Source organism: Rattus norvegicus, chromosome 5 (genome assembly GCF_036323735.1).
Source record: "Rattus norvegicus strain BN/NHsdMcwi chromosome 5, GRCr8, whole genome shotgun sequence".
In the NCBI taxonomy this organism is placed as follows: domain Eukaryota; kingdom Metazoa; phylum Chordata; class Mammalia; order Rodentia; family Muridae; genus Rattus; species Rattus norvegicus.
The window spans coordinates 100240765-100255101 of record NC_086023.1 but is presented as its reverse complement, the minus strand read 5'-3'; the positions used below and the strand labels follow the sequence as shown (position 1 = coordinate 100255101).

Below are 14337 nucleotides of genomic sequence, written 5' to 3'. Positions count from 1 at the left end.
TTTTGGAAATACAACTTTTCAAAACTTCAAAAAATTCAGTTATTCTTTTAAGTTTCTATCAGATAAATAACTGCATTATCAAAGTAAAGGCGGATAAATATGCTTTGGCAGTAGACACTATTGTTTTGCGTTAATTTAACTTGCTGCTTTTTTTATTCCACAGTCATATTCTAATGCTCTGAGAATTGGAAACACAAAATCAGGCTTGAGTTCAAGCTTGGCTCTTGCTTTTCTGCCTGTCATATTTGCTTCTTTAGATTTGCTTACTTTCCTCACTATGCTTTAGACTTAGGACCAAACTTCTGGACCCCCAAATTTCCTGTTATCCTGTACTTTGCAGTTGTGTGTTTCCAATCTCGAATAACATCAAAGACATCAGCCCCTCTTGCCAGATGCACTGAGTAAGAGATTCTCCTGTAATAACTGCTCAAAGATCCTTCTTACACAGAGTCCTCTATTTGTATTCTGATACGTGATTATTTCACTGCTTTTAAGCAGAATGTTAGGAAACACTCCCTCTTTAGATGGGACTGTGATGATATAGGCACACTTACCCTCATTGTTGTAAACTACCCCTTTATTAAGCTCTGTTGCTCAGTGTATGGGAATCTTCTGCATCTTTCCCAAGAGCACAATGAGACTGCTTCAGTTGGAAACATCAAATGTGATCTTGAATCTCAAAATCCTGTATATGTAATGCACATAATGATGTTCTGTGCTGTACTGAGCTGTTTTGGCCTCTTTAAAATTGACATTGGTCAGTCTAGTTTAGGCGAATCCCTTCAACTTCACCTTTTGTGATAGTCCCTGTTCACTATCCAAGCACCAGCTATAATGAAATCATTCTAATATCCCCATTCTTCAGGGGGCTGGTTTAAAACATGTGAAGAACTCACATTATTTGGAACCCTTTCCTTTCTTTCATCTTCTTCTCCATTTCCTTGAACAAAGTTCTCTACCACTCATTTAGACTAGAACAACTATCCTGAGTAGTCAGTCTCAGCTTTAATCTAAGCTGAGTAGTTACAAAGAAGTGTCACCATTTAGCCATTATCTCACAAGACAGCATGTACTGAATTGCCTGATTACTTGTTTTTCCATTGTTGCCCTCTGAGCACCACATAGTGGGTAGTTAATAAACCTATGGGGCTGGAGAGAGGGCTCAGCAGTTAAGAGCTCTGACAGCTCTTCCCGAGGTCCTGAGTTCAGTTCCCAGCATGCACATGGCTGCTCACAACCATCTGCAATGGGGTCTGATACCCTCTTTTGGTGTGTCTGAAGGGAGCAGCAGTGTACTCACATACATAAAATAAATAAATAAGTAAATCTTAAAAAATAAGCAAAACCCTCTGCTGCATGATTAAATACATAAAATAATAAGTTTTTAAAAAGCTTATTATCTTAATATTTCAAAGAGCTTTTATCAGCTAAGTAACTATATCATCAAAACAAAGACAAAGAAACATGTTTCAACAGTAGACTCTATTGTTTTTGGTTAAATTAAACTTTGTTAATCTTTTGAAGATAACAAAGCCCTTTTGAGGGCTTGGAAGTAGGAGGGATTTTTCAGTCCTGGTGGTACGGAGGCTTGGGCGAGTGTGGTCTTGGCAAACCACCTGCCTAGAAATCATACAACAAGAAGAAAATAGTTATGGTATCCTAAAATAAGCCTGGTTTGTTCAACTCTTTTAAAAACAAACATGTCTCTTTGATAAACAGATCCCTATTTATTAATACCTGAGTTTTAATATAGTTTGAAATAAAGTTATCAGGTGCTGTTCTTACTTGCAAATTTCCCATTCCCAGTAAGATTTGATAGGTGTAGTATACTGTGTGAAATGATTGCAAGAGTTCTTGAGATATAGTCTGGCAATAATTTCTTAGTCATGTGGTATGTTCTTGTTTATACTTGTGTGGACTAGATTGAATAGCAGTGATTTAGCATACAATCTTGCAATAGTGATTCACACATTGGGCGATGGAGCAGGTTTATTGAATGTGAACTCAGTTGATCTTGATTTCAAGCCTCTCCTCCACAGAAATCTAGGAACTTCTATTTCCCTGTGTTTTAAATATGTGATCACTTTATGGAAGTCTATATATGTCTGCTTTATAGACTGTAAAGTTTGTCTTGCCATCTTAGTAGTGCAATTGGGAAAACAGACAAACAAACAAACAAACAAACAAAAAACATAGTTTTAAGCCTCACATTCACTTTTTTGTTTTATACAATTTCACTTGTTGATTGGAACTTGTTTTCCTCTTTTCCCAGACAGCAGGAAGATGTACTAAGTACACACTGATGTCTTTGTTGTGACAGAAGGTCACCAGAGACTGTTTCAATAAGTCTTCCAAACAGAGATAAAGTTCGGAAAACCAATACCATTAAATACTCAAGCTTGCCTGCCAGTTAAATTACAGATGTTCTTGCTTGTTTGTTGAACCTGATGTCTGCTTGGATGTATTTTTTAGTTAGACCCTACGTTTCCCCCATTTGTTGTGCTAAAAAACAAACAAGAATAAAAACAAAAAAATTTACTAACAAGACTACTCACTAACATTTTAGTTTTTAGTTTTGTACCCTAGTAGAAGGGTACAAAAAAGTTCCTAATATTCTTTTGATATAAGTACTGCATTGTTCTAAGGCTTTGTTCTTTATTTTATTTTATTTTTTGGATTCTTGCAACAGTATATTTCTATGTAGCTTGGCCTGCCCTTCACCTGAAATTCTCCCATTTTAGCTTCTTGGATGCTGGTGTGATAGGTGTATTTTATCCTTACCTATTTATTCTATCTGAATTAAAGAAAAACAAAGACAAACAAACACCCTAACACTCACAGACTGGTGAGTCTCAGGGTAAGGAAACTCTCACTTCATCCCATTAATAGAGTCACCCTGAAGAAATAGCACAGGCAAAGGGAATAACATTCGAAATGTATATAAGAAATACTCAAGTTAATAAAAAAAAAAGAAATAGCACAGGCTCATGTGACACGTGAGCAAGATTTTTTGGGTTTGGACACAACTTGATCCATCTCTTTCTCCAGGCCAACTCCACATAGCTCCATGGCTCCCTCGCCACATGCCTCCTTGCAGAAGGAGGAAAACAGTACTTTAAACTCCTCAGCTAAAGCCACAAAGGCTGTATGAAAGAGAGCTGACAACGTGCACTTAAAAGAAACCAAAGTGTTAGTGTTAAAAAGCTTACATCGTAGTGGAGGCACTAGCCTTGTGCTAGGAATCACATGTTGATGATGCCCTTTTCAAAATTTTAGGATTTGAGACAAGATCTACTCTTGGTGTGAGAGTTTGTTATCTAAAGGGATACAACTTATAGAATATATAAGAACATATATGTATATATATATATATATATATATATGGGTTATTATAAAATGACTGGAAGTTCTGAGCGTCAGGCAGTTGTGTAGTCTGTCAGGCTAGATGTCTGCAGTTTCAATATGCAGTTGGAATCCTGGAGAGCAGCTGATCTTCAGTCAATACTGGAATTCACAGTAAGTTGGTTCTAATATCACCAAGGGAACGCTTCAGCTGCAGGGGAGGTGGACTGGCCAGTGAGAGGGAGGGCAAGCAGGCAGAAAGGGTGGTCTTGTCCATGTCCTCTCATGAGGGCTGCTACCAGAGATGCTGTCTAGATTTAAGGTGGGAAAATTTCTTTCAGGTGTGTTCAGCCACTCGCTTTTCATTTGAGTCCAGATGCAGTCAAGTTGACAAGCAAGTTTAGCAATCACATTGAGGCCAGGCCGAGGGACATAGTGAAGCACCATTGCAAAGAAACAAAACAATAACTACACCAACAGACAAGCAAAACCAACCCCCAAAAAGAAATTATAAAACCCTAAACAGAAATGTCTCCATTTAACCAATCCCCAATGTTCTGAAATAGTTGCTATGTATAAATAATAGTTAAATTTCATTTATTTCATTCTTTCTTGGCTGTTGTAGACTGATCATCTCTGTGCTTATTTTAGGAAATATATTGAAAAACTGTTAAGTACTTGAAGCAAATCTATCTATGTGCATTAGTGGTACTTGCTCAGAATTCTTTTTCCTAGTGAGTATCCATTTTCTCTTATCTCACCCCTCCTCTGGGGAACCAAATCCAATGAGAGTTTGTTTAGATATTTTTCCTTACTTATATATAAAATAATTAGAAGAAAAATGTATAGCAAATGAATGGGTACTTAGGAAATGAAACAAACAGTGGTAAGGATTGTAATTGCATTTAATTGTCTATTTTGTGGAGCTTTATCATGTCAGTATTTAAATACTCTTGAGAAATGTTGAACAAAACATAATTACATGCATACTCACAGAGAGAAACCTCTGTTTTCTGTCTAATTGAAAAAATATATCTTCAGAGGGACGTGTTGATACTAAAATATACAGTAAAGTCAACCATGAAAAATACACTTACATAAATTCAAATAATAAAAAAGATGCTTTCTCGAATAGAAAAAGAAATACAAGTATAATTTTATAGGTGGGCAAAAGGGAGCAAACAGCTATGAATAGCTCTCAGTACTCCTCAGCAGGAAGGACTAAAGTAGCTTCTTATTTGGAAAACAGTTACTCTCCTTGATAATGAAACTCCTAATATTTTGAACCATTTTTTTTGTTTTTTGCAGTTCAAGAGCTTGAAACAAAGTCCTTGAGTGTGCCAGGCAAAACCTCTACCATTGAGCTGCACCCTTAAACCCTCAAAGCTGATTTTTTACAGACAGGAAATAATTTATTAAAAAATATATTAAAGAACTGGAAAGCTAGGGTTATGTAACTAAGGTTTTATATAGTTAAAGCACACACCAGTAATAATATATGAGAGCCTACAATATTCCTAAATTGGCTGTCTGAACATGCTTCAGTGTCTGAAAGACAGTAAGCTTCCTGTGACAGTAGTACCTTTGTGATGATTTAACTTGGGGGTTCTTCTTCAACAGAATCCATATTTTCCTCCCAGTTCTTCTCTGAGGAAGGGCTGTCTTTGGAGGCCTCAGACAATCCATACCACCTTCTCAAACACTGGCCAGTGCACCATCTCTCCCTTATTTGCACCACCAGGATGAGCTCCCAGCGCTGCTGAGGCTAGGGTTGGTTCCTCTGCTCTCTAGCCAGTTTACAGACATCCATGCCTCCAGAGCCAGTGCCACTGTGCTGCCCTGTCAAAGAGTTGAGCCCACTTTCCCAAGTGCAGCTCTCTAGCTTTCACTCTCAGGCCTGTTTGTCCACACCACTGCCATAGGGACAGCTCTACTGTGCTGCCTGTGTGAGGGGCAGGGCTTGTTTTTCTGAGTGGTATCACTGGTGAGAAGTGAGACCAGCTCCCTAGAACATTACAACAAGTGAGGGGGGTGGCCAGTTCTACACAGTCCCTGGACATCCACATGTTCTTTAGTGGTAATATGAGCTACAGACATCAATGCTAACCTCTGCTGCTGTATAACCATGAACCTGAATATGGCTCTAAGCAGCCACTTGGACTGGAATCTCACCATGGCACCAGGGGGTGAGGCTGGCCACTCACAACAGGTTATTCCTTTCTACCTTCACAATGCTCAAGGTGTTCTACTCCCATTTCTCTCCCATCTGTCTACCACAGATGAGGCCACTCACCACAGCGGGGTTATGTGATTTGTGGGCCCTTGAGTGACATCCTCTATCATGCTACTTGGCACGCCGGCAAGCAGGTACAAAAGTGCAGGTCTCTGTTCGTTTTTCTCCTTCCTCACAGGGCTGAGTGGTGGTAGGCAGGGCTCTGTATGTCTACGACCCACTTATGCCATGGCGTGGAGGGCAAGTCTTTCCTTACCCTCACCATGTGGCATGTAGGAACAGAAGGTTTTTGTCTCCTATCTTCCTCCTCCGCACTGAGCTTCCAGATTATTTAATTTAATTTTTCTGTGTTCTATGCATAAAACAGCTTTGGCCACGAAGCCAGGCGTAGAGCTGGGATGAACAAGGGGCCACCACTTGCTTTGCCTCTGACTGTTATAAAAACACCACCAAAGAGGTGTGTCTTTGGCCATTGCAAGAGGAAGGGTGGGACATATATAGTTCCATGGGTGACATTTAACCACCTAGTTGTTGGTTCTATACAGGCCTTGGTGATTCTACTAATGTAGCCTGTTAGTGCAGTCTTTCTCAGTAGACATGGCAGCAGCAGAGGTGACCCAGGAGTGAGAAGACATGAGGATGGCCTACTGGGATATCTGCAACTCCATCAGGTCAGTGCTCAGAATTCCATCCAACCCAAGGGAAGTGGGAAGGTAGAACACAGTTTGGCCCACCGTCATATTCAAGTTAGCATAGGCTGAACCACAGCAGTGTTGCTGCTCCTGTGGATCCCCAGAAGCTTAGTATTCACCAATGTTTACAACTCAGCCTTCCGCCCAACATTAAATACAAACTGGACTTAGTGCCTGCTAAACCCCATCTGGAAGAGAGTTAAAAGTTTTATGATATTTTCATGAAAACTTACCTATCAGAACCAATTCCTGTGTGAGAGAGATACAGGCAGATACAGGAGAACTGAAATGTGGTAAAGGAAGTTTTCAAGTATTTAATAGAAAGCCAACTGGTACATATGCAAAGTCCTCTCAAATGACAACGTAAACATCCCCTGAAATTATAGAGTATGTGGGTCACAGAACATTGTCTGTCGTTAGTTAGAATTCATAATTTTTTTTTTATTAACTTGAGTATTTCTTATATACATTTCGAGTGTTATTCCCTTTCCCGGTTTCCGGGCAAAAATCCCCCTCCCCCCTCCCCCCTCCCCTTCCTTTTGGTATTCCCCTCCCAACCCTCCCCCCATTGCCGCCCTCCCCCCAACAGTCTAGTTCACTGGGGGTTCAGTCTTAGCAGGACCCAGGGCTTCCCCTTCCACTGGTGCTCTTACTAAGACGTTCATTGCTACCTATGAGGTCAGAGTCCAGGGTCAGTCCATGCATAGTCTTTAGGTAGTGGCTTAGTCCCTGGAAGCTCTGGTTGCTTGGCATTGTTGTACAGAATTCATAAGTTTTTAAGAGGATCTGAGAGAATGGGCCACGTTGCTCAAGCATAGCCAATGAACACAGGCAATCCAACCCCTTAGCTATAGTTAGAACCTAAAAGAATACTGACTTAAATGTATTTAAGGAGGGCTGCTGTCACTTCACTTGCTATAACTGCCCATTACTGATGTCAAGAAAAAGTTTAAATAAATAAACAATAGTCAGTTGGGGTTGCAGTGTCCTGCTAGCTACCTAAAAGGAAGATCAAACCAGTTCCATGCCACTTAGGCTGTTTGGCATTAGAAATCACTAAGAAGCTAGGATCAACCGGAAGAAACCTTTTCTTGGAGAGAGCTCACTGTTTTCTGCAAAATTTGACTGCAATTTTCCCTTTCCCTAGCAGCAGAAACTGGTTCTCACTCTTTCTCTCCTAGCAATGGGGGGGTGTGGTGGGAGTGAAACTTTATTTTATTTCCTGTTTTGCTTGCTTATACTATGAAGTGGGATTGTGACCTTTTATCATCCAGGGTAGGGAGGAGTTTAGGATTCAAACTCAGAACCTACATGGCTAGCTACTTCTGTATATGCTGCAACCTAGAGCAGAGGCCATGGAATGGAAATCAAATGATGGTGAAGGGTATTTTGCTGAAAGCAACATTATTTGCCATACATCTACTGAGTTGTTCCTGAATCTAAGGAAGAACAAGTGCAATTTGTTTGCCTTGGAAATAGGCAGCTGTTCAGTGTGGAGAAGTAGAGACACCTTACGGCATTTGGACACCATGGGACCTGACATTTTCAGGCCTCATTAATCTTCACTTAAGTTCTGTAATTCCAGCAGGCATGATAGGCCTGCTTAAATACCTCAACACTGTATAGACAGCGTCAGTTTCTTTTCTGGAGCTAATTTATACATTCTAATACTTAACCCTGCTGCTCTTTGCTTGGAGACCAGCATTTTGTGGAAGATGGGAATGCAGAACAGCTCGGTTCTCAGAGAAACGACATGGCATTCTTCCGGAACCCAGTGAACTCTCACATTTACTTGGTGTCTTAATTAGGGTTTCTATTGCTGTGACAAAACCACCATGACCAAAAAGGCATGTGGAGAAGGAAAGGGTTTATTCAGCTTACACTTCCAGAACATAGTTCATCATTGGAGAAAGTCAGGACAGGAACTCTAGCAGAGCTGGAACCTGGAGGCAGGAGCTGATGCAGAGGTCATGAAGGGGTGCTGTTTGCTGGCTTGTTCTTCATGGCTTACTCACCTTGCTTTCTTTTACATCAGTCTAGGAATGGTACTACCTACCATGGCCTGGGTCTTCTCCCATTGAGAAAATGCCTAACAGTTGGATTTCATAGAGTCATTTTCTCTTTGATGACTCTAGCTTGTGTCAAGTTGACACACAAACCAGCCAGTACACTTGGTATCTAGACTTTGTTCCTTAATTAAGTAAGAGGTTACTCCAAAAAGAAGACCCACTATCTGTGATGAATTGCAGTTACTAACAAACCAATTTGGTTTATCTTCAATAATTGCAAAAATTGACAGTGATTATAAAAATACTTTAAGGAGTAAAACTTTCATATCAAGTATTTGCAAGTTAAAGCAACATAATATTTTGAATATATTTATACATCTAACCTGGGTTTAACATCTGCTTTCATAATAAGTTAATTTGACCAGACTCAAAACAGATTTCCCATAAAAGACAAAGATAAGGCATAATTTACTGAAGCAAGATAATACTAGACTTAAAATACACATCTTCTATCCACTTGCAGTTTCCAGAATCCATCAAGAACACCCAAGTCTAAACATCCAGAGCTTGCTTGACCTTAATAGAAAGTTGCCTGATTCCTTTAAGAATGATGGGTCTGGGCGATGGCTGGATGGTCTGCAGTGTTGGGAAATGCTGGCTGGCTGGGGTGGGGCCACATATTATTTTTAATGAAAAAAATAACTCAAGTAACAGATAGAATGAAAACTAGCATCTTGAAAAACAGATGAAAAACTCACAGAAGCAGCCAGAAAACTAGGATACTCACTGGAACAGAGAACTGTGAAAATGAGACAGAGAAATAAGAAGGTTGTGTCAAAGACTTTTCAGGGAGCAGGCTTTGTTGTTCCGAAGATAAAAACGAAGTTGGTTATAGAACGTGTCCTGAAACGGATGCTGGCCTGAAGAGAATCTGCAAGGCAATTGTCTTGCTGCAAGTGATGAGGAGGGACTGAAAGCATTTGCTCCCATTCATGAGGTGATGACTTTTGGGCTAACGATGAGTGTGATTATGACATGGGGCTGGGATTAGGAATGGACCTCTTTTGCTTTGGTTCTCAATATTTTCACAAAGTTGCTGGTCAGCTTTTACCTCTTGCATATAATCTATTGAAGAGGGATCTGGTTGCACAAATGATTGAAGCTCATCTGGCAAGCAGAAGTGAGGAGAACGTGGAGCAGCTCACAGAATAATCAAGCTGCCCTGTTGGTGCAGTGTTTTCAAGTGGGACGAGCAGATGGGGCTTTGTTTTTAGGGATGGAGAAATAATGGAAACTTTATTTTAAAAAAAGAATGATGGGTCCCTCCTAAATCGCCCACGCTTAGGGGATTGAGTAAGGGAAAGGAACAGCTCAAGGTCAGTCTCAGGCATGCAGAGAATTGTAGGCTAGCTGGAGCCACACAAGACTATTTCAATAAAACGATACAATGCAAAATAAACCAATCAACCAACCGACCAACCAACCAACCAACCAACCACGACAAAACAACAAACAAAACCAAAGGGAATGCTGCATGTGTTCTGTTGCTAGAGTACTTGCCTAGCATGCAGTTAGCCCAGGGTTTGATGTGCTACACATATTGGGCATTCTGACACATGCTCATTATCCTAGTATTCTCCTAGGTGGAGAAAGAATTATTAGCTAAAGGTCATTCTTAGTCACATAGCAAGCAGTTCAGAATCATCTTTAAGTACACAATGTGTTCAAGACCAGTCTGGGCTGTCAAAGAGCCTGTCATTAAAAAAAAAAAAATAAAGTGAGGCTAAAGCTCTGCCAGTATAACCCATTCTTACTATTATGGTTCTACTATTTCACACATGCATCCACAGACGTGTATGCACAGTGCTGGCAGTTTGTCTTTGTTGTATTTTCGAACCTTTTTTTTGAGATCGATGGCAGTCCTGCACAGGTTGTTCTAATTATGTCATCGACGTCAGCAAAATACTGACTCCAGCGGAATAGCACCCATTGGCCAGAAGGTGGCAGTGTCAGACCATTTTGGATTAGCAAATTACAGCAGCCCTCTGATTGCACGTTAAGACATTCATGCAAGGGACCATCCGAAAGATGGCTTTAAATGATTTATTTTCTAATACAATCTTGATGAAAAATGACCTTTCAGAATAGAAGTAATAAGTTTGCTCCCATTTGGTTTAAATTGAAACACAAGGGCCACTATGCAGAAAGCTGCAGATTTTTTGAAACTAGCAGATTTATGAGATCTAACTTTTAGGAACTCTAAAAATATACATTTAAAAGTAAAAAATTCATAGCCTTGTGCTTGGAATCTATAAAGATACCATAAGTGCTTGTTTAGAGTCTTGAACATAGTTCTGAGCATGCGAAGTATAAAAATAGGACCATCTGGTCGTGTCACCCAAGCCAGGCTTGTGGAATAATTTAACAATAGTATTATGCATTTTTTTATTATTTATTATGTAGGCCACATGAGTTCATGTGTTCCATGTATGTGCATGTGTATGTAGATTCCCACAGAGACTAGAGAAGCAGTTTTCAAGCTGCGGGTTGAGACCTCTTTGGGGGTGAACCAACCCTTTCACAGGGGATACCTAAGACCATCAGAAAAGCCAGATATTTATATTATGATTCATTGCAGTAGCAAAATTACAGTTACAAAGTATCACCAAAATAATTTTATGATCTGCGGTCACCACAGTATGAGGACTATATTAAAGGACTGCAGGATTAAGAAGGTTGAGGACCACTGAGGTAGAGGACTGCTGATCCCTGGAATTACAGACTTTGTGAGCCACCTGATGTGGGTGCCCCAAACTAGATCTGGATCTGCTGCAAACTCAGTAATGACCACATCTACTATGGTATCTCTCTTGCTTCTAATAATGATCTATAATTCTTGAGAAACTCGCTTCCAAGTGTCATTGGCAGTGACGATGGGGGGGGGGAGAAAAAATAAGGTGGGTGCTGGGTCTGACAAGAACTTGGTACTTGGTGGTTCCTACCACTGGAACCGGGACATCAGGGCATGGGCCTCCATGAGTGTCAATGGTTGTTGTGGGCCAAAGGCATGTTTATTTAATAACTGTACATATTTTTACATTTCTCCTCCAAGGAATATCCTCCCTATTAACATTAATGATTATGTGATAATCAAAGACTGTACGAGTCTAGGAGGCAAATGTGTAGCTAATGTCACAGTAAAAAGGTAAATGCTGAGACATTCAGGACAGCCCTTAAGGCTGTGAAAAGGGACTCTAAAAACATGAATTCAAAAAGTAAACAGTTTCTCAACTATGCAAAACATAAGGATGTAATATAAATTATATGAGGGGCTTTATCGATCTAAAGGAACAGAGGCAGCTACACTATGAGCCAGCTTGTCAGAAAGACAGAAAGACTCGACGATATAAATGCAGGCAGATTTCTGTTCCAGGCATGGTAGGAATGGTAATTCCAGGGAAGGGTTCTACCCAGTTATCTGATTGTCTGTGCTTGTGATTGCTTTCTCCTCAGAATCAAGAGTTGGGGTCATGGGATGCTGATTCACAGGATAATCAAAAGGGGAACCAGGAGTAAATGACTGGATGGATAGGTAAAATAAAAGATTGGGCTTATAAATCAAAACAACCCTGAGATTTCACCTCACACCAGTGCGATTGGCTAAGATCAAAAACTCAGGTGACAGCAGATGCTGGCGAGGTTGTGGAGAAAGAGGAACACTCCTCCATTGTTGGTGGGATTGCAGACTGGTAAAACCATTCTGGAAATCAGTCTGGAGGTTCCTCAGAAAATTGGACATTGAACTGCCTGAGGATCCAGCTATACCTCTCTTGGGCATATACCCAAAAGATGCCTCAACATATAAAAGAGACACGTGCTCCACTATGTTCATCGCAGCCTTATTTATAATAGCCAGAAACTGGAAAGAACCCAGATGCCCTTCAACAGAGGAATGGATACAGAAAATGTGGTACATCTACACAATGGAATACTACTCAGCTATCAAAAACAACGAGTTTATGAAATTCGTAGGCAAATGGTTGGAACTGGAAAATATCATCCTGAGTGAACTAACCCAATCACAGAAAGACATACATGGTATGCACTCATTGATAAGTGGCTATTAGCCCAAATGCTTGAATTACCCTAGATCCCTAGAACAAACGAAACTCAAGACGGATGATCAAAATGTGAATGCTTCACTCCTTCTTTAAATGAGGAAAAAGAATACCCTTGGCAGGGAAGGGAGACGCAAAGATTAAAACAGAGACTGAAGGAACACCCATTCAGAGCCTGCCCCACATTTGGCCCATACATATACAGCCACCCAATTGGACTAGATGGATGAAGCAAAGAAGTGCAGACCGACAGGAGCCGGATGTAGATCGCTCCTGAGAGACACAGCCAGAATACAGCAAATACAGAGGCGAATGCCAGCAGCAAACCACTGAACTGAGAATAGGTCCCCTATTGAAGGAATCAGAGAAAGAACTGGAAGAGCTTGAAGGGGCTCGAGACCCCAAAAGTACAACAATGCCAAGCAACCAGAGCTTCCAGGGAATAAGCCACTACCTAAAGACTATACGTGGACTGACCCTGGACTCTGACCCCATAGGTAGCAATGAATATCCTAGTAAGAGCACCAGTGGAAGGGGAAGCCCTGGGTCCTGCTAAGACTGAACCCCCAGTGAACTAGTCTATGGGGGGAGGGCGGCAATGGTGGGAGGGTTGGGAGGGGAACACCCATAAGGAAGGGGAGGGGGGAGGGGGATGTTTGCCCGGAAACCGGGAAAGGGAATAACACTCGAAATGTATATAAGAAATACTCAAGTTAATAAAAAAAAAAAAAAGATTGGGCTTATGATTTGTAAGAGATGAGGTTTTTTTGGGGGGGTGGATAGGAAGAAAGAACTGCTTGGAGAACTGCCACAAACAGAACATCAAGAGTCATCTGGAGATCTACAGAGAAAGCAGAACAGGGAGAGTGTAGCTAGAAAGCTGCCTTGAGCAGAACATAGGCCTTACGGACTTACAATTTGACTTTGAGTCATTTTTCTCAACACTCCCAGCTACCCCTTCTCTCAGAACCCCTCTCTAAGCTGAGACTGGTTCTTGGCAGGTGGAAATCAGTGGTTAATGAAACTGTGTGTGCTCTATAAGGCTTTCAAAATTTTTTTCCAATTACAGTTTTTCTAATTATATCAGGAACAAAAAAAAGTGAAATCAGGCAAACAACTACAAAATGAGCTATTTGGTGTTTATTTTTGTGGTTCAAGTTGACATTCTGTGTCAACACTAACAGATACTGATGTCTGTCACTGTATCATTGCTCCAAAACCATCCAAGGGCTTCTTTTTGTTGTCAGTATTTATCTTTTTTTCTTCCCATAGCAAGAGCCAGCACTCAGGGACCTTGTCTTTGCTGAGCACATGCTCTGCTACTGAGCGCCCTCTTTATCCCCCTTTCCTTATGTTAGATGGTTTGTCTTCACTTGAGGTATGCCTGAGCTTTAGAACTTACGAAATGACAAGCCACGGTGGAGGACCAGGGAGCCTCTTTTTGAAACATGGCACCTCACTCAGAACTAATGAAAACAAGAACAATAGAATGACAGAAATGATTAAGGAAATCCATGGCCACTCAGTTTCAGTTTATGTTTCATACATGTGATTTTAAAGATTGACATACAGACCACAGCAAAACCTCCCAGCAATATAGTGAAATTGTAGTGAATCTAACATGATAGTTGGATTTTGTGGAAAAGAACCTTGAACTAAAGAATTGCTCCTTTCAGACTCTTATGTAGACTTCCCTGTGAAGCATTGCTTGATGATGATGGGAGGCCAAGCCCACTGTTGGCAGCATCAACCCCAGGCAGGAAGTCCTGTGAAATACAGAAAAGGAGACTAAGCAAGCCATTAAAAGAAATTTAGTAGCAACACTCTTTTCTTTTCTTAAATTTTATTGTTATTTTTACTTAATCACTTTACATCCCATTCACTGCCCCACTTCTGGACACACTTGCCCACAATTCTTCCCTCATCTCACCCTACCCTTTTGC

At 40.7% G+C, this 14337-nt stretch overlaps 1 non-coding gene and 1 pseudogene across 1 annotated transcript; one reads left to right on the top strand and one right to left on the bottom strand.

Annotated features, from left to right (window-relative positions):
• Positions 1-5918: 5918 nt before the first annotated feature.
• LOC120103291 (small nucleolar RNA SNORA48) lies at positions 5919-6059 on the bottom strand. Its single transcript, XR_005505369.1, has one exon. It is a non-coding gene; the product is annotated as a small nucleolar RNA SNORA48 (small nucleolar RNA).
• Positions 6060-8899: 2840 nt separating this feature from the next.
• Positions 8900-9488, top strand: Hpf1-ps1 (histone PARylation factor 1, pseudogene 1; annotated as a pseudogene).
• The last annotated feature ends 4849 nt before the right edge of the window (positions 9489-14337 follow it).